At 31.6% G+C, this 25,167-nt stretch overlaps 1 protein-coding gene across 5 annotated transcripts in view; it reads right to left on the bottom strand.

Annotated features, from left to right (window-relative positions):
• LOC143198035 (serine/threonine-protein phosphatase 4 regulatory subunit 1) overlaps nt 1-25,167 on the bottom strand; it is a 179,687-nt gene that overhangs the window by 62,595 nt on the left and 91,925 nt on the right. Inside the window, exon 1 of one of the 5 annotated variants that reach the window (XM_076406965.1) lies at nt 10,891-10,962. The exons of the other annotated variants lie outside the window; for them this stretch is intronic. The gene's annotated coding sequence lies outside the window, so the exon portion shown is untranslated. Of the gene's footprint in view, nt 1-10,890; nt 10,963-25,167 lie in introns of those variants that run through there. 5 annotated transcript variants of the gene reach the window in all.

Genomic DNA, 25,167 nt, shown 5'->3' on the forward strand with positions numbered 1-25,167 from the left:
ACTAATTTTATTCGAATTGATGAAAAGAAAGTCAATAACTTTCTTGTTGAACAATGTTTCCGTTTTTTATTCATTTTTAAGGTTTTTTTATAATGACATCTGTACTAATTAAGCAGCTTTTATTAAATACTATTTCAGATAATTAAAAGGGTTCCATTTGAATTGACCAGTACAACTTCTACTTTATAAGAAACTTTACTCTCCTTTCCAATTGTATAATTTTCTTCATTTAAAAACCAATAAATATGTTAATATATTTTTTGACTTTAGTCTCTATAAGAAAGCACCTTAAGAAAATACCACAGACGATGAATGGACGCACCATTTAGGCCCCAGGTGATGTAATTAAAGGCAATGTCGTCACTGCGCAATTTTCTTGATCGAACTGTGTCCAAAAACACAACAACCCGTCGCACACAGACAATACTAATTCGGAATCCCACGATGGACGATGAAGGAGCGAAGAATCGCCTCCGACCTAGTTGGCTGGGTCGTACCTGGAATACGAAGAAACCCCGAGCCCTATTCAGACTCGAGTGTTGTGGATGAGACGCGTTCAGGTAGAAACTCTGATTTTATTAACCTTGCTTCCATTATAATCAGCCTGGGAAGTCCAAATAAATAAATAAAAGCGAGAATAGTTTCGCTTCTCGGAAGATAGGACGTAATTTTCGCTTTGAGTGAGAGGTCGCCTTTTTTTTCAGTGCCTTCAAACGGCCTTCATTTCGCTTTGTTGGTGCGTAGCCCGGTCAGAATTCATTCACGTTATCACATACGGACAGTTATTCAACAAGTTACCAACGCTTAGCGATCGTCAGCGTTAATTCTCATGCATCGAGAGTGTTAACAGCATTGTTCTGTTCGGAACGTTTTAATTTATAGAACATTTTTATTACATTTCTCTCTTTAATGTTAAATTCATGTATATCCCACTTTAGGAATTCCAAAACATTAAGCCACGTAATTGAAAATGTAAAAAATTACAAAAAAAGCCACCATGAAAAAAAGTGTTTTAAACAGATTATCAAGAATTGATATTTTAACAAATTTAATTACATTTTTGCTAAGCTGTTCAATAGGTTCGTCGAAGAATCTGAAATTATCGTAAACTAGAGTATCGTCATATTAATATTTTCTTACATATCTTTCATAAGAATGTAAGCAAAATTTTATTATAAATACCTTGAATTTAAAAAAGACACTGCAGTTGAGTGAATTTTTCGCTAAAATATCTTTGATTGCGACTTGAGGAAAGATTTTATGAGTTATTTCATCACTCTTACCACAGAGAAGTGTAGTGGGGACATTTTAATTACTCTACTCATTTGATATACCACAAACGGAAAATACCAGCATCATTGATGCTACTACGATACTAATTGTTGGAGACAACAGCGAAAAAGAAACAGAATTACAAGCGAATGGCAATATACATATCAGCGTCCTAACACGGATAATAAATGTTAACGAAATCAAATCGGCGCATATTCAATTAACACAATCAAAATGCACACACAAAAATAACAATGAATAATACTGTCATACTATTATAGCAACAATGCCAAGTATTTTCGGATGAATCCAGATATAAGCACAAAAAAAATAAAAGAATTTGAAATAAAAAAAAATGTATTGGTTAATAGCAAGAAAATCTCAATTACCCGTACATAATAAGTTGGTGTTGTACAAGCAAATTCTAAAACCTATATGGATCTACAGAATCCAGTTATGGAGATGTTCCGCGAAAAGTAATATAAATAAAATACACATATTTAGACATATCCTAAGTCTTAAGAGGTATGGTAGATGCACCCAGATACTCTAGGAATTGTAACTTACACCTAGACCTTCAGATACCGACTATTCTTCACGAAAAGATGAGAATCGCAGATATATGAGGACAGTCATATTAATGATGAAGTATTGCAATATTGCAAAGAATCATACTATTTGATCTTGTAGTGTTAAGTGAAATGCATATATAGCATATCAATCAAAATCCTTGTGTTATTAACAATTGCACAAAGTCAATAATTTTCTCTCCAAAATATGATGTTGTTAATGATTTTGAATGTCTCATGGTACTATAGAAATAACTAAATACCTTGAAGAAACGGCGACATGCCATCATTCTCCTAATTTACAGACACAGTCTCCCAGAAATCGTAAAAAGAACTTCATCAATTTCATCAACTCTTTATGTGAATATTTTAATACTTTGCTATCGTAATGGTATGTCTTGCAATTTACAGCAATATACCAATTGGTAATTAGAAAAACCAAGCATCATAGCTTCCTGTTAAGAAGTAACTGAAGACTTATAGTAATTAATTAACATTGATAAAAATGTGTAGCTACAAGATTTGAAGTATTAGAAATGATTATTAAGAAATTGGAAGTTGAAACTGAAACCACCAAAGGCTAAAAAAAAATATAAACGATAGCAGAAATATGACGAAACGATTATTAGTAATATGATAACATCCAGCCATATCATACTCTATTAAAATGGAGGTTCTACATCAACTGCCATATTCTCCAGACAATGGCCCCTTTAATACACTTAATGTATGGTTTTTGAGAAAAAATATGGGAATAGAGCAATAACTACGCACGAAATTAATTAAAATGATAAACAATCTAAATTAATGTGTAATTCCTTTACAACACAACAAGTTATAAATACAAATTACAAAAACCAAACAACTTTTCTGGAATTATTAAATTTATTTTGTTGTTTTTTATATTGATTCAGTTAAAAACAACGAAATAATCCCCATAATTAATGTATATGATTAATATATTGTGACTGATGATGCAGATAGATTTGGTTCGAACGATTTAAAATTGATAATAAAAACTTGGAAGATCAAGTACCTGTTGGACTGGACTACTTACAGTTTATTCTAGCGACAACCATAGCATTAAAAGTTCTGACATATTGGTTACAGATCAATAAACTAAAAAAAACCAGTGGCATTAAGAATTATTAATTTTTTAATCAGTAAGCATCAAACTGATATATTTATTAATTAAATTGTTTTGAAAATGGATTGAGACTGACCGAATTTTAGAAGTACTGAACAATAAGTAGAGAAATAGACTGTTTAGTGGTGAATGGAAGGAGATTTATGTTTTTCATCAATAACTCGCTGAAAAAGGTATCAAAAAGTGTTTTGATTATTCAAGATTGCTTTTAAAAACTATTGTAACAAAACATTTGAAACAATTAGTCAAGACATTTCCCCATTCAATTGTTATTAATCTTTATCCCTTCTATCTTATTATTTTCTAATTTTCTGGCGAATAAAGGGTTCAAACTTCCGTACTTCTAAGGATAAAAATGTTTCAACAGACCAAATGATCAAAAAGATTTTTTCTACTAATAAAATTTTCGTTTAAAATTTAAAACTTTTGAAAAAAATATAATTTGTTTTTACAAGTTTAGAACTTTAAAACTTGATTATGAAAAACGATATAAAATGAAACTAAATAATAATAATATGAATAACCTTTATGAACAATATTTGAAAATCTACTTTATATACACCTTTTGCCAAAATAAATGGTTAAAATATATATAATATATTACTATTATAATTAAAAGCTATTTAATAGTTAATTTAATGTCAAAATTAGCTCAATAATTAATTTATCGCATCGAAACGAAAGGAATGCACTCTAGATCGGCCATCCTCCATTTTGTAGATAAAAAGTAAATATCTGATTTATTTACAGTGTTGCCGGTTGGAACAAAAACACAAGAAAACACGGAAAACGTTATTGTACGACACAAAGATAGTTAAGTTATTTTATTTAAAAAAATGCATTAAGCTAACATACATAAACGGTAGGTTTAAATAACGGTCGTAGTTTGTGTGCGCAGCACTGTAAAATGGTTGAGTTATACTTCAAATTTAAACACAACCTAATTTAATTTGGATCTTCAAAGAGATGAATTTCATGTAGTCAACAGACAATGTAAAAGTGGATTAAGCTAGTAAATTCTGTAGTAATATATATTGTACGTAACATAACAAAATAGTTACCTTAGTCATGTATATGACCAATAATTATTATATTAATAAAAAATAAATTTGCTATATTGCAAAATCAATGAAAAATTATATAGATTTCTTATAAACATTTATGCAGTCTAATGTACTTCTGATGATATTTCAGAGTGAAAAGATACTTACTATATATTTTATTATAAAAGAAACTTGGATAAATAACATATAAACATTACGAATAAGTGAAAAGCTTAATTAAAAATATTATTATGTTATTGTTGATTAGTATAATTATAAGTATAAGTAGAAGTAATATAAGTATAATTTTATAGTTACAGCTAACAAAGACAAACATTTTGTACTATTAAAGAAGTGTGTAAATATATTATTATTTATATCTCTGTTGGTCGAAAGTCTAAATAATCTAAATAATTTATATTAATTAGTAGTTCATATTTATTAAATATCTTAATATTATAAATTACGTATTTTTTAAAACTTTATAAATTTTATAATGCTAACAATGATCAATATAATATCGATCGATGTTCGATTTTGATATGCAACGGTTTTTTCCCCATCAGACAAAACGGATATTTATGACATTATAATTTGATTTCTGTATTCAGCTTTTTTATTTCTATATTATCATTTCATTTTTGCTTAAAATCATAGTCTATCGAAAAATAATCTAAGCGTATAAATATTTCCCACTTTTGGAAGTTAAAATTTCAAAGTTACCTATTTTCTTAATGTAATTATTTTTGTTAGGAATGCGCCTTTATTGAATTTACATATTAACTTTCAGAAATTCCGTATAGTAGTATAGTGTATCGTATGTTGTTTACATTAGTAGTAGGCCTTAGTTTTCAAAAATCATAAATATATTGTAAAATAGATTCAATGTGTTCTTTTTCTGATCTGAACACACTTGTATCTGCTATGAGAACTTGAAAGATATTTTAATAAAGATATATTGATTGAATACATCCCAAACCGTAGTCAGACAACTCCTTGAAAAGTATTTGGCGTATTAAAATAAATGCCACCAACAATTATAATTATATAAACTAACAAATAATTCCTTTAAATAATTTAACTCTACACTAAACAAAGTATATTGGATATATGAACAAAATGCAGAGCTCTTAACAAAATTATTACTAAAACTGTTAATCTACAAAAGATTTTTGTAACATATATAGTTGTCCAATGTCTTATATGAATTTAATGATATATACGGAAAGATGGTAGCGACTTAGAGGAAAAAGACTAATGATTCATGGATTTGTTGAAATAGCATTAAATAATTAATATGTTTGATGACTAAAAAGCCTAAAATGTATAAAATTATATGGAGAATAATAAAATAATGTGCGACGAACATGGTGTAAAGCATATTTAAAGCTTCTAAATAGAAGGTTTAGGTAGAAATCGTTGATAAATTTAATGGAGATTCATGTAATGTGAATTTTCTCTAAAAAAATATGATGCCGTAACAAATCGATTACACGGTGTTAAAAGATCGACGAATAACAGACTTGAGTGCTGAATAAATGAAAAATAAAATAAAAAAGATGTAACATATAAATAACAAATTCAAAATATACCACGTGCACATGGAATAACTCACTGAAAACATATCTCGGCTGATAATGCAGAGAGAGACCATGTTATGTTTGTCGAAACGAGAACGTTACCGGATAGAGATGCTGAAGATTAAGCCAAGTGGGTTCTTTTTCTGGGAAAACGCCGATATCTGAAACAGATGAACTAGGCAAAACATCACCCTATTCCACGAATTGTGTACCCGACTATCGACGACGATGTGTGGTCGGATCGGTTCGTAGACCAAGCCTCCTAGACCGTCTGAAGAAAAAACAAACTTTTCGAAAAAATTGTGATTTCATTGATATTGAAGTATTATGGTGTAGGTGAATAATCTCTAATAAGACACATATTTAGGAATTATTGATCATGAAATGTTAAGTTAAAACACGGAGGCTGAATAAGAAATAACAAAAAACCAGAAAACAATAAAATTAGAAAAATGCTGGACATTTTACTTATTATAATATTTTACAGACCATAGGATAACTGATGTGATGTTAAATTAAACAAGCACGGTAAAAGTGTTAAAAACAAAAGATTAGAAAAAATATTGGATATAATTTTATGTCCGTTCAAAATTTAATATAGCCTTGCAATATTGGGCGTTATTGAAATACTGAAGTTATATTCCACGGGCATATTTAGTATTTTCGAAAAAATAGAGCATTATTATCCGTGATATTTATTGACATAAAATTAAATGTAATTTGTGAACAATTTATATATTGCAATATTTTATTTAAAAAATTTTACTAAAATTTTTAGTATTAAGACAATAATACTATTATATATACCAGGATATTCAACAAGTTGACAGAGCAGCATCTATGATCCATCGTCAACAATGCTAATAAAATTAAAAATTCAAGGCCATTTTAACTTCTTTTGAGTTTACAAATAATTTAAAATTACATTTTTTAACAATTTAATTAACTTGAAATTTAATTTAATTAGTTTAATAATTAAGTTTTAGAAAAATAATATGTAGTGACTTAAATTATTTGTAAAAAGGATTTTTGTTATGAGAGGCGGGGCAAAAGTCCCGCTAACATTTTAATTGCATACCATCTTGGTTATGTGACGTTTAGCTCAGTTTCGCTTTATCCATTGTGTTGTGTAGGTGTCCAAATTTTATTATGGGGACGAGTTGAGTACAGTAATACAATCCTAGGGCTGTCTGGTGAAATTAAAGATTTTTCGTCTAAATTGATAATGAGCGATGAAGCCCATTTTCTTAACAGAACAATCGGTTTTAGGAAACACAGAATCCTCATGAAACATCATTGCATCCACTAAAAATAACTGTATGGTGCGGTATTCATGCTGAAAACATAATTGGTCCCTATTTTTTTGAAAATCACCATGGTGTTGTAGTTACTGTTACTGCTGAACGGTACCAAGACATGATCTGAAAATTTCTTGCGCCTGAAACAGAAAAGCAAGGACTAGAGGGCATGTGGCTTCAGCAAGATGGGATCACAGCACACACAGCTCGTTCAATAATTCAATTATTGAATGACGTTTTCCCACGAAGACTAATTTCGCGAAGTGGCGATTTAACATGGCCAGCCAGATCTCCGGACTTAACAGCACCAGACGTTTTCTTTAGGATTGTTTTTTTTTAAATAAAAGTTTATGTGAATAAGCTAAGAATAAGATAAAGAAGTACTGACATACTGAAGATTACTAAGGATGCCAAGTTTAATGCCTTAAATATTAGACCATGATGTTTTGTTGCTTTGTTGAAGGTCCTAGTCAAATTCAACACTGCCCTTACGGGGTTCTTGTCATGAAAAGTGCGGTTTATATCGTCCGTTAGCTTTGCAGCTTGATGGATTGAGGACTGTTTGGATCAAAATTCAAACTGCTCGTCTTGGATAATTTTTGATTTTTCGGTTTCTCAGCCTCAATTAGGACGTGGAGAATTACTCTCTCGATGATTTTTGATAGTGAACAGGTGGTGGAGATATGTGAAAGTCAAAGTTCTATACCCTATTTCAATCGATATTTCTTTGAAAATATATATTTAAATACATCATCATATATAATCAAAGCATCTAGTAAAAAATAATTTCAAAAATTAATAAAAAGTATTGATCAAAATATGTGATTGCTCGCTATATGTTTACTAAATCCATTTTAAATAATAAATAACTGTTTACTGAATTCATTGAAATAAAAGGTAGCAAATTAAGTTGTTTTTATTTTCGAAAAGACGCTGACATCTAGATCTAAGTTAAAGGAGACGCCGTTAGCCGAACAACAAGGAAAAACATCACCCCATTCCACGAACTCGACAGAAAACCATACCAACGAAAGGTACGTGTGCTCTCCCGAAGACGGAGCTCCCTGTACCCGATGTAAGCGAACGAGAGGAGTCGGATCCGCGAAACGGACGATCGTGACGTTTTTCGGGTGGAGGCATCAAAGAGCGCCACCGGCACCGGCGTCGCGGTGTGTGGATTCGGGAATTGGCGGCGAACGGCGGCCAAAGCTCCGACGGGCCGGCCATCGAACGAGAGAGGTCGGTGGTCAGTTCTCGGAAACGCGGACCGCATTCCACATTCCGCTCCGGTGGAATGCGGCCGCCATCGCGCCTCCGCCACTGGACCGGCCCGGTCAGCGGCTCGCCAATATACGTCGACGGGGGCGAAAACAACGTTTGCCCATCTACCGGGGTAAAAACACAAAAAATTAAATTTTTGTTCTTAGCATCGCAAATGAAACTTATCACGGTTTATAAGAAATATATTATTCCTAACATCTTTAATTACATGATAAATCCACATTTGTTTTAGGTTTTGGGTTTTTAGGCTAAAATATTTGTAAAGTTAATTTTATTATTTGCTCTAATATTATAATTATAGACTAGTAATGTTTATAAGAAATGATACTTATAACATTTACTTTAACAAGCACAAGATATAACAATACAAAAATTATCAAATTTTATCATAGAAATGTTTTATTAGGATTTGTAAATAATACCTAATATTAAAAAGGTGACTTAGACATACAAGCAATAACAACATATAATAATATATAATATATATTAAACAACATCGATCAGTAAGTAGCAAATTATATAGTAAATTCAATATACTATACGTATTAGAAATTTCTACATCACGTGCTTTTCTTACATTTCATTTAAAATTCTAAAACATTTTTAAAATCATTAATATCACTTTAATAGTATATATTAATTATTGAATAATTTTTAATTAAAGTAATCGAAATATTAAAAAAGCTTAATGCAAAGCTAGAAGATTGGTCGTGTAACTTTCTGATATTTCCGTAAAATAAAATGTATATCATGCATGCATGTCAGGAAACAAGCAAATCGTACAATAAAAATGTTCTACCTAAAATGATGTTTTCTAAATTTTCTTTCTTCGAAATTCTAAAAAATATATTTCTAAAAATTTTAATATCACTTTATTCATTAAAGTATTTCCAATTGAATCAATATTAATTTAATTAATACAGGTTCCCACATTTTTGAAAAATAATAAACAATTTAACATTTGAAAAATAACTATTTATATTTTATATAAAACTATATTTGGAATAGAGCTCTTTTACTTCAATAATTAAATTTAAACACTTTTTACAGAAAATTACATTGATAAAATATATTTACTATAGAATTGTTGTTAATTCAACTAATATATTTTACCATATTCTCTTGCACACAAGCAGGATGCGTATTGGGATGAGTTCTTAATCCGCTGTACACTCAGGATTTGGCTACATTCAATGAAAATATTGCTGCTATATTTGCAGATAATACTGCAAACCTAGCCAATATAGATAACTACACTGAATCAGTCGAGAAGTTTTAAACACTTATTGTAGAAATACAATTCTGGACAAATAAATGGAGTAATCAAAAAGATACCAAAACAAGGTACTGAGAGGTATTGTTGATATTTCATGCTACACTCGTAATGACAATCAAGTTAGAAACCTTCGATAATGTTATCGGGGAATATGCTCAAAGACATGAACAGAGGCTCCATTAGATCAATGTTGAGCTTCTCCAGCTCCTACATATATTAAAATAACTTAGAACATTAAAAAGAGTGTGTAGTGACTCAGTGCACACTAAAAGTAGTGACATAAATGTTAAGCCGAAGAAATCCATCGTAGAATAAGTACTTCTAGTCATTTTAAAACCGTAGTAAATAAGGATAAAAACAAGTACCTTATTAGTGTAATTTACCAAATTGCTATAATAAATAATAACAAAAAAATACTCTCTTGCAAAATGTTAAACACGCAAAATGTAAATAAAATTAATTAAAACTGATCAGAAATAAACAAATTGTGCAATAAACATCCGGAATGTGTTTTATTTTATATTCCAAAATAAAATCTTAGAAATAAATAATAGAAAATATATTATCACTATCAAAATATTATTACTTATAAATTGTCATCAATTTAATAAATCCATCTTCCTATATACTCTTGTGCAAAATATTTATAAAATTAAGTAAACAGAAAAGGAATTCTGAAACAAATATTTGCAATGTGATATTTATTTTTTTTTAATTAAAATTTGTTCAAAAAACAATATGTAGCAATAAATAGCTAAATAATTTAATGAACAAAATACACAATTACAAAAACCAGCCGCTTTCTTATATTAGATATTATTTATGAATCCTAACAAAACCCAAAAATACCATTTTTTGATATTATTAAAGTTTCGAGTATAATATTCAACCTTCTGGAAAGCTTTTGCTCAATAAGGTTTTGGTTTTTTTAACGTATTTTTGAAGAAAATATTTTGAAAAGTAATATTTTCAATATCATTGACAGGTTATCTTATGTTCAATTTAATTAAAATTGCCCCTTCATCTTTAATGAATCAAGACAATATTAGTACCACAGTTACCACAATATTAGTACCTAACAATCAAATTTTCGCCATTTTTTAAACTAGATTAAGGTGATTGTACGATGAAATAAAGGACGTTCTCCGGAAAAGTTCATATATAAAATTTGGATTGCCCAAGAATGTTCAACGCGGGGTAGTGGGGAGGAATTCTGATCTACAAGCCAAACCTACAAGCAAAAAACATTTCGTCGAAGTGTGAACGAAACATTCTTTAAGTACTTTGAAAATGTTTGAATTTGTAATAAATGACAAACGCGGTAAGTTTTACTTTTTGCTTCATTTTGACGAAAAAGAAGTTTGAACACTGCACGAAAGGCCGCTACAATGTTATTCGTCAGCATGAAACCAATAAAAACATACCTGGAAACATTAAAATGGGTAGTGTTACATTATCCGCTATTCTCCAGACCTTGCTCTTTTTGATTACTACTTGTTCCGACACATGAGTCATGAATCTATCTGAGCAGCGCTTCACTTCCTATGAAGATACCAAAAAATGGGTCGACGATTCGTGGATAGCGTCAAAAGATACATCTTTAGAGATGGAATCCGTAAATTGCCTGAAAGATGAGAAAAAGTAGCGGCTATTGATGAACAATACTTTGAATAAAATATATTATACCGATATTTCACAATAAAGCTTCAAATTTTAAAAAACATCCTTTAAAACTAATCTGACTTGTAGTCTGAGGCCCCTGGATGTCCGCTGTCTTACCTATTTTTATTTTATTTATTTTAAAGTCTAATTTTTATTAACAAGGGTTTATCTAGACTGGGCCTACAGTTTAATGTGGACTCCGAACCACGGTCCTCCGGACATTAGGCATACCGATTGACAAGTGACCAACTTAGAGATCATCCGAGAAGATATCCGATCTTACCCAGCCTGGTTACTGGCGTAACTGGGATGGTTATTCCCTGTAGGATGTTCCACTGTTGCCAATGTTATAAAGACATTTACAGTTACATTTCCAAACATCCATGTCCCAGCAGGATTCGAATCCGCGACTATCGCGACAGTAGGAGGACCGTCTTGTCGTCTTAACTACTACGCCACTAAGCCGGCTATTTTATCTATGAGAAGTGATTCTATCTATTGAATACACTGGTGATTAAGGTTATATAAAAATAAAACGAGTATAAATGCTTTTTAGCATAAACATATATATACGCAAATATTGTTTTTTAATAACACTTTGACCTTTCCAATCGGAAACACTGTGTCACGCGTACATTATTTTACAAACCACCAAAGCACTCCACAACACAACAAAGACCATAACGACCTCCTCCAACATGTCATAGGTGGTATGTTTACAAACCTACCTCACCGCGACACATCAACTAAACGAGAACGAGGACAACGAGGCCAGAACAAGGGAGTGTGGGGCCACCGTGCTGCTTCCAAAAACACACAAACAATAATTTCGCTTCGATTAACCGACGAGAAATTCCACCGATCGTAAACGAGAGGCTCCTTTCTTCGCCGCCCTATCATTAAGGAACCGGAGCCCCGATCGGCCGCTGATTGCCATTTATCATGTTGCGAGGCGACACTTCGCCTAAGGGAGAGTACACCTCTCCCATCCCCCCGCGTCTCCACACGATCTCTTTCTCCTACCGGGAGATTTCAGCCGGCACTCGGACGGTTTTGTTTCACGGGCACAAAAGGTTTCCAATCCCAGCACGGTTGAGATAACAAAAGAAAAATAAATATAACTAAGTAAAACATCTTTAACGGCTCTACTCTCTTCTTTATTAGAGAAAAAGAACAATATCAGAAATTAATAGTCGAAATGGAATTTTTATATTAGAACTGATATTTAAATGATGAAAATATACCTCAAAAACCTGAGGTTTTATTCAAATATTGCCCACTGTTTCTTTTTTATCACTTTGAGCATTTGGCATTTTATTGTGAAAAAGGATGACGAATACGCTGATCATCAACCAATATATTCAGGTGTTCCGTAGGGCAGTCCTTGGTCCAATGTTATATCTATTGTATATAGCTGATTTACCGACCTCAAGAAACAATACTATTGCAACATATGCTGACGATAGAATAGTTTTATCACACGAGGATCCAATATCAGCCACAAGAAACCTCCAACTTCATCTAAACAAACTAGAATTGTGCCTGAAAACATGGCGTATTAAAGCAAATGAGACAAAATCTACCCATATGACATTCACCCTTTGTAGAAGAACTTGACCCCAAGTAAAAATGAATAAGTATGATCGAATGAATGAATCATTTTGATCGACGTTTCATGTGAAAAAAACATATAGTGACAAAATGTAAACAGCTTGGGCTTAAACTAAGCCAAATGTATTGGCTAATCGGGCGTAAATATAAATGATCTTAGATGATAAGGTTTTGCTGTATAACTCAATGCTTAGGTCCATTTGGACCTATGGTATTGAATGTGGGGTACACTAGCTAGTGTGCTATGCACTACACTGTCATCGCACACATTAACTGTTTGGCGATTGCATTGGGATGCACTTATTATCTTTTATAGTACTTCGCAGTAACACTTCGAAACACATTCGTTATGGGTTCTAAGGGGATATCGCGCTGAATCAGTTTATTGGATACGTAATATGGTTAGTTAATTTAACATAGACATCCTCCAGAGGTTCCAGAGTAAAGTGTTGCGTGTCATCATCGATGTCTCATATTACGTATCCAATAAATTGATTCAGCGTAGTGCATAGGCTCAAACGCAAACTACCATACGAACTGATTAATAGATACATAGAGTGAGATATAATAATCCCTAGAGTACGGTAGGATATACTTTAGAATAAGTTAAAATAGTGTCTAGAATAAGATTAAGATTATAAGTTTGTACAGCAGATCACTTACTGAAGCGATCTTCTATATGTAATTACACGGGCAGATTGGTTTATTTTATCTCTTGAGGGTCGACGAAGCAATCTCATATGAATGATGATGCTCAGTCAAGTCACAAGGCATTGCTCAAAATAAGTGGGATTTAGAACAGGTAATGTCTGATGATTACGGAGATACTAAAATACCAGATATATGCGGTAAGTTTTAATATGCTTTTTGTAATAAATTTCATTAGCCATAAATATTCAATATTATATGATACATAGATCACTTTATTCTACTGACTACAACCTTAAAACTACATAGTCAAGTTCCATCAAAATAGTAGCGTTATAGATGGAAATATGCATTTGCATTATTTTTCTGGTTTCATCAAAAGAAAAAGGTCATGAAAAGATCGCTCAAAGTCATGATTTGCTGGTAGACATTTACAGTGGGAGATCTTTAACCATTCAACGTTAAAGGGAAAAAAACATCTTGATAGGCCGAAAATATTTGAAAACGTGGAATCGCAATACAAAATCAAAAACAATTGTCAGAGAAGTTGAATGTGAATCGAGTTGTAATTTGTGAACGATTATAAGCGATGGAAAAGATCCAAAATATAAGAAATGCCACATAAACTGAATAACGGGTAATTAGAAAATAGAAAAATTGTCAGTGTAGTGCTGCTTCAAAAGTATGAAAGGAAGCTATTTCTTAAGCATATTGTCGCTGTTAGTAGTTAAACAAATTTCTCCAAGTCTTTTGTGGTACAAAGGGCCTTTATGGATGGAAGACCACTTGGCCTAAAAAGGAAATGTACCAAGACAGAGCAAATTGAAGGACATGAACGTGATCCAAAACCAGAACAAATCATCAAATGGCATCAAATCATCGATTGGGCGATCACCATAGGTTAATAATGATGATCTCAAGCGTGTCTTAAATATCGAAGAAACAATGTTTCTTAAACTTTGTATTGAAAATGAAATAAGATACAATGAATCATTGATACATGATCAGTGACTGTGTATTCAGAACTGTTGAGATGTGTGGTGGAAGATTGATCTTGCTCCACTTGTCAAGAATTGAATTTTGTATCACTATCATCTCATGCAGCATCTCGCAAATCACCATAGCGAAAAAGTTTCTAATGAAAAACTAAACAAATATCATCGAACAATAATCGTGTACACCTAATTTGTCCTTCAACTTTCAGTCCATAGAACACAGAAAAGAAAATTCACATCGAGTGCTGATTCGATTCTGGAGTATGCGTTTAAATGAAGTCTTATCAATTGGAACATTTTATATTTCTTAACCAAATTTCGATGCTTTTTTGACAGAACTAATAATAAATGGCGTCTTGGAATAATATTATCACGAAATGGATGCATCGGGTTTTTCGGGAATACAGATTCGAAATAATAAATTCACAAATCGGTAAAATTCATAAATTATGAGTAATCCTAGACACAGATATACACAACAATATTGTCATTGTCTTCATATTAGCATAAATATGATATTAATAATAACCATAAATGCTATAAATTGTTTTTCAATATAATTCCTTGACATACTGAAGAAAGAAATGTTACTTGTTAGAAATGCTAAGAAATGTACTATGTAAGTTACTGTAATAATCAATAGAACATACATAATAAGAATATTAGACTGAATGAAACCATTCTTGATTACAACTGGCGCGTATGAGATGAATACTAAAAGAACAGCGGACATGTGATACGAGCAGAAACGTAACAAAATATCCCATAACAGTAGAGCGTGATTTTATAAATTTGAAAAAAAAAACGCTTAAATAGAAAACACTGTTTCATCTTTTGTACTTCATTTAGCAATTATTAACCCCCCTCTTATTCTCACCCGTTCTGATCGATAACATGATGTTGCATCTCCAGTTACATGAATATTCTTGAATAGCTCCAAAAGGTATCGAAAAGATGAGGCAAAATTTAACAAAAAAGCAAGAATTAGAAAAATTATATTTCACCGATTAATAACTTCAAATATATAAAAGAATTTATCCTCAAAATGAATTCACATTTTTTAATGTTACTATAAAAAATATTATTATTAACAATAATGACTAGAAATGATTTTTTATTTTCGAACATTGTGCTACATAACACAAGATATGCAAGTATTCCTAATATTTTACTCAATAAACAATACTGATAAATAAGTACTCATTTAATATTAAGTAAATATATATGCTTATTAACAAACAAAAGCTTACCGATAACCGTTCATTATTTATTACCATCTCCGCTGATGCCTTACCTGAAACAATAAAAAAATGTTTAGGAAATATTAAAAAGGAATAAGATATTTTATGAGACAGTAAAGATCTGGTGGTATCATTTCATTCATTCGGTTACATAAGAACAGGCCGATATTAATACACAAGTCGTAGTTCTTCCTCTTTCGTTGGGTATTCGGATGCATCTTTGATACGCCCACGTGGCGTAGGCATTTTTCCAACGACTTTTAATGCACACTTCCTGCCGGCGAAGCTCAAGAACGACTTTCTTGCGAAACATCAACTACTATGGTAACGATTAGCTAAGGATACATAAATATCGTCAATGCTGCTTTAATTTAATACTAACTCAATCTGTCGGTTTGAATAATTATAAAAGGAAGTTTTATTTTTACATTTCTTTTTTAATGAAAGTTAATTCTAGACACAGATAAAGTTATTCACAACAAAACTGTCATTGTCTTCACATTAGCACAAATATGATATTAGTAATAACCATATAGGCTATAAATTGTTTTTCGATATAATTCCTCGACATACAAAAGCACAATAATAAAAGTTCAAAAAATTCTTCGTGGAAACACAGAACTAATGACAATTTTCATTTTAGTAGAAATATGAAGTGACTGATGCGGCAAATGTATATTAATAACCATAAGGACCATAAAATGTTCTTCACTCTACTAAATATATATCTATTGAATAAGACTGCATAAGAAATTGTAAAAGAATATTATTTAAATAATAAAAAAATTATATTATGTCCGATGGCTTATTTTTCAAAAATAAGCTTGATGCCATACGTGCCAGTATCCTAGAGAGCCGCCTTTTTTTCTTGGACAACACCCTAGTTCTAATGACTTAAATATTGCCACTCATGCTGCATGGGGTTGGCTTCAATAGCAACAACAAAAAGCTATTCTCACCATTCTCTCTAAACTGTCATGCCCTATTGTTATCCATGATGATTAATTAATTATTATGACTTTTACAATATATGTATACATACATATATATATATATATATATATATATATATATATATATATATATATATATATATATATATATACTACACTTACTTTTTAGAACTCTATATGCATGTTATAATACTAATAAAATATTATCAAATTTTAATTAATATAACAATAACTGGAATTATATTATTAAAATTATAAAATAATTAGAAAAAGTAAATGTGACTAAATGTCACTATGCATATACTTTGAGGTACTGGTGCTGTACTAGTGCAGTTTTACTAGTGTCGATGGTGATATCATTGAACTAATACAATATCTTAACATTATTTTTGAACTAACATGGAGATGCAGCTCACGCTGATATCATTATTTATTATTATTTAATGATATTGGAGACGTATGATCTTCGAAACTTGTAACACAACAACTTGCAATCGAGCTTATGGATTACATGAAATTACTGGCTCATTGCTTGCTTAGCTCCACTAGGCAGCTTGACACATCCATTGAAAAATGAAAATGCTCTATCCACACTTATTCCAGTCGACATTCTTATATTTGTGCACTAATATTAAACAATTTAGGCCGCATTCACCAATTAATGTAATTGTATATGTACCATTTCGCAATAACTCAAGTTGTAAATATACCTATATCGCGCATATGCGCCTCTTTAACCAAACTTGTGTTTGTACTGCCATCAACTCGTTTTATTGCATAAAAGACAGTGGATTGATACATTCCGTGCAACAGAAAACGCAGTACTAATGTCTTTCCAAAAAAACAAAAGAAAAATGTAGCGCTTTGCAAACTATCAGGTGTCAACATAATTATTGTACACTAAAATGATAATTCATGGAATCAATCATCATGGAGTCGTCAATCATTATAGTAGGTATAATTGTCTTGGAAGGGTACCTTGAAAACAAGGATAAAGCCTAATATTTAGTGGTAACCATGATTTGAAAACCAAAAACATCCCCGAAAGCTTGAAGAATAGTAATTGGAATGAAACAATCATATTACAATCACTAGACTTCCCAATACTTACTATGTCCAATGTCTTATGTAAATTTCATGAAACTTTGGCCCACATTTTATCAGATTTCATCCAAAAGTATTAAACGTTTTCAAGCATCAACAAGTTATATATAAATATAAAACGATATCTTCGATTAATTTCCATTTCGAATTGGCGTTGGTCAAGGAAATGTCTTCTCTCGGCGGCCTTTCAAGGTATTTTTATAGTAATGAAATCAATTATATGATCAATGATATTATGTCCACAATGAAATTCAGAAAGCATAAAGCCCAAAGCCATGACAAATGGATTATTTCTGCAAAGATTTATATGGTAAAATAAACTTTCTAAAGGTTTGAAGTAAAAAATTAAAATGCTTGGTAATAACAGGTCAATTGAAAAGTCCCCGGCCTGACAGGTAGATGGCGCCACTAGAATTAAATCCATATGTTTTTAGTTAGCCCTAACCCTCAAAAGATGCGTGTATAAATTTGACAGCTGTCGGATCATTAGTTTGTGAATTATAGCATTTTGAGTGAAGCAACTTTTGTTATTGTGAAAAAAAATGGATAAAAAGGAATTTCGCGTGTTGATAGAATATTGACTTTTGAAGGGAAAAAATGCAGTTGAAGCAAAGACTTGGCTTGATGCCGAGTTTCCGGACACTCTATCAGGAAAATCAACCATCAAGGATTGGTATGCTAAGTTTAGACGTGGTGAAATGAGCACCGAAGACAGTGAACGTAGTGGACGCCCAATAGAGGTTGTTACCGACGAAAACATTTAAAAAATCCACAAAATGATTTTGAATGACCATAAATTGAAATTGAATGAAATAGCAGACACTCTAAATATATCAACTGAACGTGTACATCATTCACGAATATTTGGGTATAAGAAAGCTCTATGCAAAGTGGGTGCCGCGCGAGCTCACTATTGACCAAAAACAACGACGAATTGATGATTCGAAGCACTATTTGAAGATGACCAAGCGTAGTAAACCCAACTTGGGTTCGATATGTGACAAAACATGGCTCCATCATTTCACTTCGAAGTCCAATCGACAGTCATTCGAGTGGACTGCATGCGATGAACTCACTCGAAAGAGTGGCAACAGTCGGGTGGCAAGGTTATGGCGTCTGTGTTTTGGGATGCGCATGGAATAATTTTCAATGACTACCTTAAAAAAGGAAGGACTATCAACAGCGACTATTACATAGCGTTATTGGTCAGTTTGATGGACGAAGTCATCGAAAAACGGCCGCATTTGAAGGAAAAGAAAAGTGTACTGTCCCCAACAGAATGCACCGTGTCACAAGTCAGTAGAAACGGATGGAAAATCACAATGTACGAACATTTAGGAAAATAGAAAGACAAGATTTTGAAAATTAATACACAAAAGTAGTTTTCAATAATAAATTGATATATTTAAATTATTAATCCCAAAATAAAAATAGTCTCCGCATATAAAATACTGGCTTAATAAACATAGCATAACAAAGTTGATATAAAATTATACACGAAATCCAATTTCTTCTTTCAAAATGAATCCGCCATCTTTAAATAATGAATTTCATCGAAAAGTCGTAAAAGTTTTTCCGACATTAGGTGGTGCTCGTCTCTCGATACCGACGCAGATCGCGCCACCACCTAAAACTAATCGCCAGCATCGTTCCGTCCAAATTGGATCGCATCCCGCTATTCCGTAGGCTCTATATAAATAAATAATGTTTGCCGAAGAGGACGTTTTATGGCCGCGTGATAACGATGGCTGATAGAAGCCCCAGCGGATTGACGGGGGATCAAAATCGAGCCGAGCTGAATGAACGTAACGGGAAATCGTAGCGACGAATACGGGCGCATTTGTTTACACCGCGCTGCTGCTTATCGGACCACTGAATCACCGTCGGCATTGCCGCGACGACCAAACAAGGAATTTTTCCCGAAAGGTCAATGAAGTGCCCCGGCTCGTAAAGCATAAGGCATTTTTACGGCGAGGCTCGGTACACAGGTAGTGAGTTCTGCAGGTAATGGCCTCCTCTTTATATCGAGGCGAAGGTAAGCAGTCTAATATGCATGATCTCCATGGAGTATTCCACCAGAATCGAGCCTTAACATGTTTCGTATCATTGGAATTAAATATGGGGAAATATAAGTGAATGTGAGTTGGTAGTTGTAGGAGCTTTGGTGATTGAGAACTGTAACAAAAGATTTACAAAGTTATCAAAGATTTTATCTTAAAACATGACATAACTTTAGTGAATCACAGCAACGTGGAAACAATACAGCTACTAAGTGTTTCTTTTAACTTTAGCTTAAAAGGTTCAATTTTTAGTTAGGAAATACATATTGATGTATTTATCCCGTACAGAACAGTAGTAATAAATAAATAAATTTGTAAATTAAGATTGTATTAAAGATATTTAATATAAGATGTAATTAATAATATAACACATAAACAAATAATAATAATAATACAAATAATAATGACAAATAAATAGTCAAATAATAATAAAATGGAGTTTATGATAATTGAAACACAAATAGTAGGCAAACAGCTTCAACATTCGATGATATATACGTTAAGGCTTCGAACTAAGAAATAACTCATTGAGTTTACTGTGCTATGAAATGGAACACTGCAGCTTCCTAAAGAGTCATCAGGCTAATTGAGTTTGCTACACTCGAAATGTCATACATACATGTCTCATTTATATAAATAAATATTTAAATTTTTGACAGATATCTTACATTTTAATAGCTCACATTCAGTTCTTTGGTCTTTTACACATGGATATTCTGATATACTACACTAAAACAATATATTTTTCGTAATCTAACCTATAATTTGTTTTGTTAAAAACATACGTTATTTGGTTATTAGATTGTTTTTGTAAGTACGTTGTGACCTTGATCAATAAATAAGTGAAAATTAATAATATAATAAAATATGTACAAATGAACACTACTGAGTATGAAGAGGGCGGTTTTTGAGTATTGTCATCTACAACTGTTGCCACAATTACTGAACTTACGTTTGCCAATAATAGGTTCAATATAAACAACTGGATCCATTCTAGAAATAATAAATGTAGAAGCATTCGTTTGAAATGTTATTAATAATTAATATAAGCATTTTATTACTTGGTATGAGTGAGTACTAATTATCAAGGCTCGTTAGCTACTTAAGCTACTTTAGCTTAAGATGGTTAATATTAGAACATTTAAGCATAAGTTATAATTAAATGTTGATAACATCACGTTAGACAAAAAGCAAAACACATTAGAACCAAAATAAAACAACTATACTGGTTAGTCGGAAGATACTCTCAACTTGATCTAAAATCAAAGAGGTTGATCTATAATACAATTAAAAAGCCAATTTGGACCTATGGGGTGCAAATATGGGGTTGCACTAAAAATTCAAATCAACTAGTCATACAACGCTGTCAAAACAAGGTTCTTCGATAGATTACCAATGCCTATCGCTACGTAACCAACGAAGAAACACGATGACCTGGAAATCAAATGGATTTACGAAGTTATCCAAGATTTCGCTTTGAAACACGAAAGAAGATTACTAAATCATACTAACGTGGAAGCAATTATATATCATATATGTCCCCAAATATAATTAGTGATAAGTGAATTTTTCATTACTGGACAATAATTTTGACTGATTTTAGAGAGGAAAATAGGCTGAAACAGTACTTTAGATAGTTCTACATAATTTAACGGGAGGTAGGATAGCTATTCACTAAAAACTTGTTGAATATCACCAAGAAACTTGAAAAATGTTTCTACTTCCTGAGCAACGTTGGATGGGAGATTTTACAGCATCCACCAGATAGTTTAAACATTTCTCTATGTGATCTGGTTGTTTATCATTATTTGTATCCTTAAGGAATTTGTATAATTTCTTAAAATTAATAATTTAAACATAATTTAAATAATTATACCAGAAACTTTTCATTGTGTAAATAAAATCCCGACTTTTGACAGGCTTTCAGTAATTAATATTAGACTTTTCGGACGAAACTGTAAATTAGACATCGACAAACTCTCCAAAGAAGCTAGTTCGGTAACTATAGAAAACGTATACGCTTTAGAGAAGAGAAGTGTCCTCCATAATAGAATACGGTTAGCAACCCTACTGATAACAGAACGAAGATAACGCGACGTTCCTACAGTAAATTTCTAACTCGAAAGGCCGAAGTAACGTACGGATGCTCGGCTTGCTACGATTGTGTACAGTCTTGTCTTTCCCACGGTGATCGGGCGACGTTGCCGCCTCGTGCACGAAAACATAACAGCACCGCGGCCGTCGTCCGTCCTCTTTCTGCCGCCACCGCATCGCTAAAAATGCACCAATAACAAGTAACGATGAATGCCCGACCAATTTGTAGTAATACGCGCGTTATTTTCGACTCAACTTCCAATAACACACTTAATTATTCAAAATACGTATTACACATAAATTTTGTAAAAATCTAAAGTATATTTCACACAGTAAATATAAAGATGTAACAATTATCTTGATAAAAATATATTTCGCTATAACAATTGATCCGTACTTGTTAGTAATATGATTGGATTTAATACAATAATTTAAAAATATTTGAATAATTTAACTTCTTATTTTACATCAAATTGTGGAATAATAATGGAAATAGATATCAAAGAAACTAAATAAATATGTTAATATTTAAATTTAACAAAAAAAACACGATTTCTCAGAAGAATATGTAACTTTTGGATGATGATATAACTTTTAAAAAATGCTCACTGAGGCTGAACTAGTAATCCAACAATTCCAAAACAAAATTCTTCATTTAACCAACAATGCTTATCGCTACGTAATTAAACAAGAAATGGACTTATGTAATTATCCAAGATTTCGTCGTCTTATAATATGAAATAATTTTACAAAATCTCAGTAACGTAGATCATCTATTCATCTACTGGATAACACGTAGAAAATCAGAAAATTGAACCTCATCAAACCACACGAATTTGTTTAGTGTATAAGTGTTAAATCTAAACTTTAGCTTATGTAGTCTAACTTTAATTTAATTTGGCAAATACATACTGATGTATTTATTACACACTTGTTCTGCTTGTATGTCGATGCAAGTACAATTGAACAATAGTAATAAATTAATTTTATAAATTAATATTGTACTAAGCATGTCTAATGTAAGATGTAACTAATAAGAAAACAAGTCATAAAAAAGAGGCTTAATATTCATATTAAAACTTTTGCAATATAATATAGTTAGATGTAGTTAAATTGAATATAATTTTGAATTACAATACTAAATATAAAAAAGAATAGTTAGAAAAGCGTGACATAAAATAACAAAATTATTATTTTAAAATAACACAAAAAATATTTTATAGAAGAAGCTCATATGATAATCATAGAGAGTTTTCGAAATATGTAAAAAATGTAAACACCGTTTAAATATACAGAAAATATATAATTCAAAGAAAATATTTTAACAAAAAATATATTAACAACTGCATAATAACAAGAAATTAAATAACCAAATAGTTAGGACATACATAAATAATTCGTAGATAAACATGGATGGATGTTTTTGGAATGTTAAATATCTATACATGTTTTCTTTTAAATACCTACATTTACTTACAATTTGAATTAATAGAAAAATAATGAAGTAATAAACGATAAATTAAGAAAGTAATCTTAACAATATATCACGGAAAAGAAACATATTTGGAATGGTATAAAAAATTATATAACATACACGAATATGTCGAATAACAGAAAATAAAGATATTTTTAAAAAATAAATGAAAAAATTAAATTTTTATCGAAAATACTTGATGGCCTCATTGTAATTTACTAAAAATCACAACAATAATTGTACCTTCTATATTGAATGAATATTTTGAACAAATTCATTTTTACTCAACATGTACGAACACAAATCCGAAAAAATCATATACAACTTAAATTACATAAGCACGCAATTCGTACCCATAAAAAATGCACCGCAAATATTTTTTTTTTTTTTTTTATTACTCTTCGTGAGTCCACAATCTGCCCTATTGGCAATAAGTATTTCTTCTGTTTATATTATATATACATGGCATGTAGAAAATCACTTCATTAAGCAATCTTCTGTACAAAATATTATCTTAATTAATTAGACTTATTCTAATGCTTATTCTAAACTCTACATATGTCCAGTAATCAGATCAGGTGGTGTTAAACGTTTTAGTCTACGCACTTCACTATCACGTCGCATATTTAGCTGATTAGCGAGTACATTGGGATGCACTGACACTCTTTCGAAGTACTTCACACAAACACGTTGGATTACACTCGTTATAGGTTCTAGAGGAATATCGCGTTGTATCACTTTATTTGAAATATAGTACGGAGCATCAACAATGGCACGCAACACCTTATTTTGGAACCGTTGAATGATGGATATATTAGATTTGCTAGCGGTACCCCATAGTTGAATTCCATATGTCCAAATGGGCTTGAGTATAGACTCATACAGCAATACCTTGTTATCTAATGATAACTTGGATTTGCGCCCAATGAGCCAATACATTTGATATAATTTTAGTCCTAGTTGTTTCCGTTTAGAGAGTATGTGCTTCTTCCAGGTTAGGCGTCGATCTAAATGCATACCAAGATATTTAACATGCTCTGCTTGGGGGAGTTGACAATGATTGATATTTACTGGTGGACATGTTTTTCTACGCAGGGTAAACGTTATATGCGTGGATTTTGATTCATTGGCTTTAATGCGCCATGTCTTCAACCATAATTGTATTTGCTCCAGGTGGGTTTGTAGGTTTATTGATGCTGTGACTGGATCTTCATGGGATGCTAAGATTGCTGTATCGTCTGCATATGTTGCCACAGTAGTTATTTTTGTGGTGGGCAGATCAGCCGTATACAGAAGATACAGTACTGGACCCAGTACACTACCTTGCGGAACTCCTGAATATATGGGATTTAATTCGGTATGTTCATCGCCTTGATTTACGATAAAATGTCTGTCAGTGAGATACGATTTTAGTAGCTGATAGTCCGGATGAGGGAGAAGTTTCTTTAGTTTAACCTGCAAGCCCGTATGCCATACTTTGTCAAAAGCCTGAGATATGTCTAGGAAAGCAGCCGAACAATATCTTTTGGCATTTAGGTCAGCGTTTATTTGGTTTACAAGTCTATGCACTTGTTCTATAGTCCCATGCTTATTGCGAAAGCCAAACTGATGTTCTGGAATAATTTTTCTTTTTTCTATTATATAGTTTAGTTTTTTTATGTATAATTTCTCGAAAACTTTCGAGATTATTGGTAATAAACTTATAGGTCGGTAGGAGGTCACATCTTCTGGTATTTTTCCTGGTTTAAGTATCATTAATATTTTAGCTACTTTCCAGATACTAGGGAAGTAATTAATTCGTAGCATAGCATTAAAAATATATGTTAATAGTTTTATAGCCTTTTCAGATAGTTCTTTTA

Source organism: Rhynchophorus ferrugineus, unplaced genomic scaffold (assembly GCF_030347505.1).
Source record: "Rhynchophorus ferrugineus isolate W39M unplaced genomic scaffold, kcgeb_rfMv2 rfM6, whole genome shotgun sequence".
In the NCBI taxonomy this organism is placed as follows: Eukaryota; Metazoa; Arthropoda; class Insecta; order Coleoptera; family Curculionidae; genus Rhynchophorus; species Rhynchophorus ferrugineus.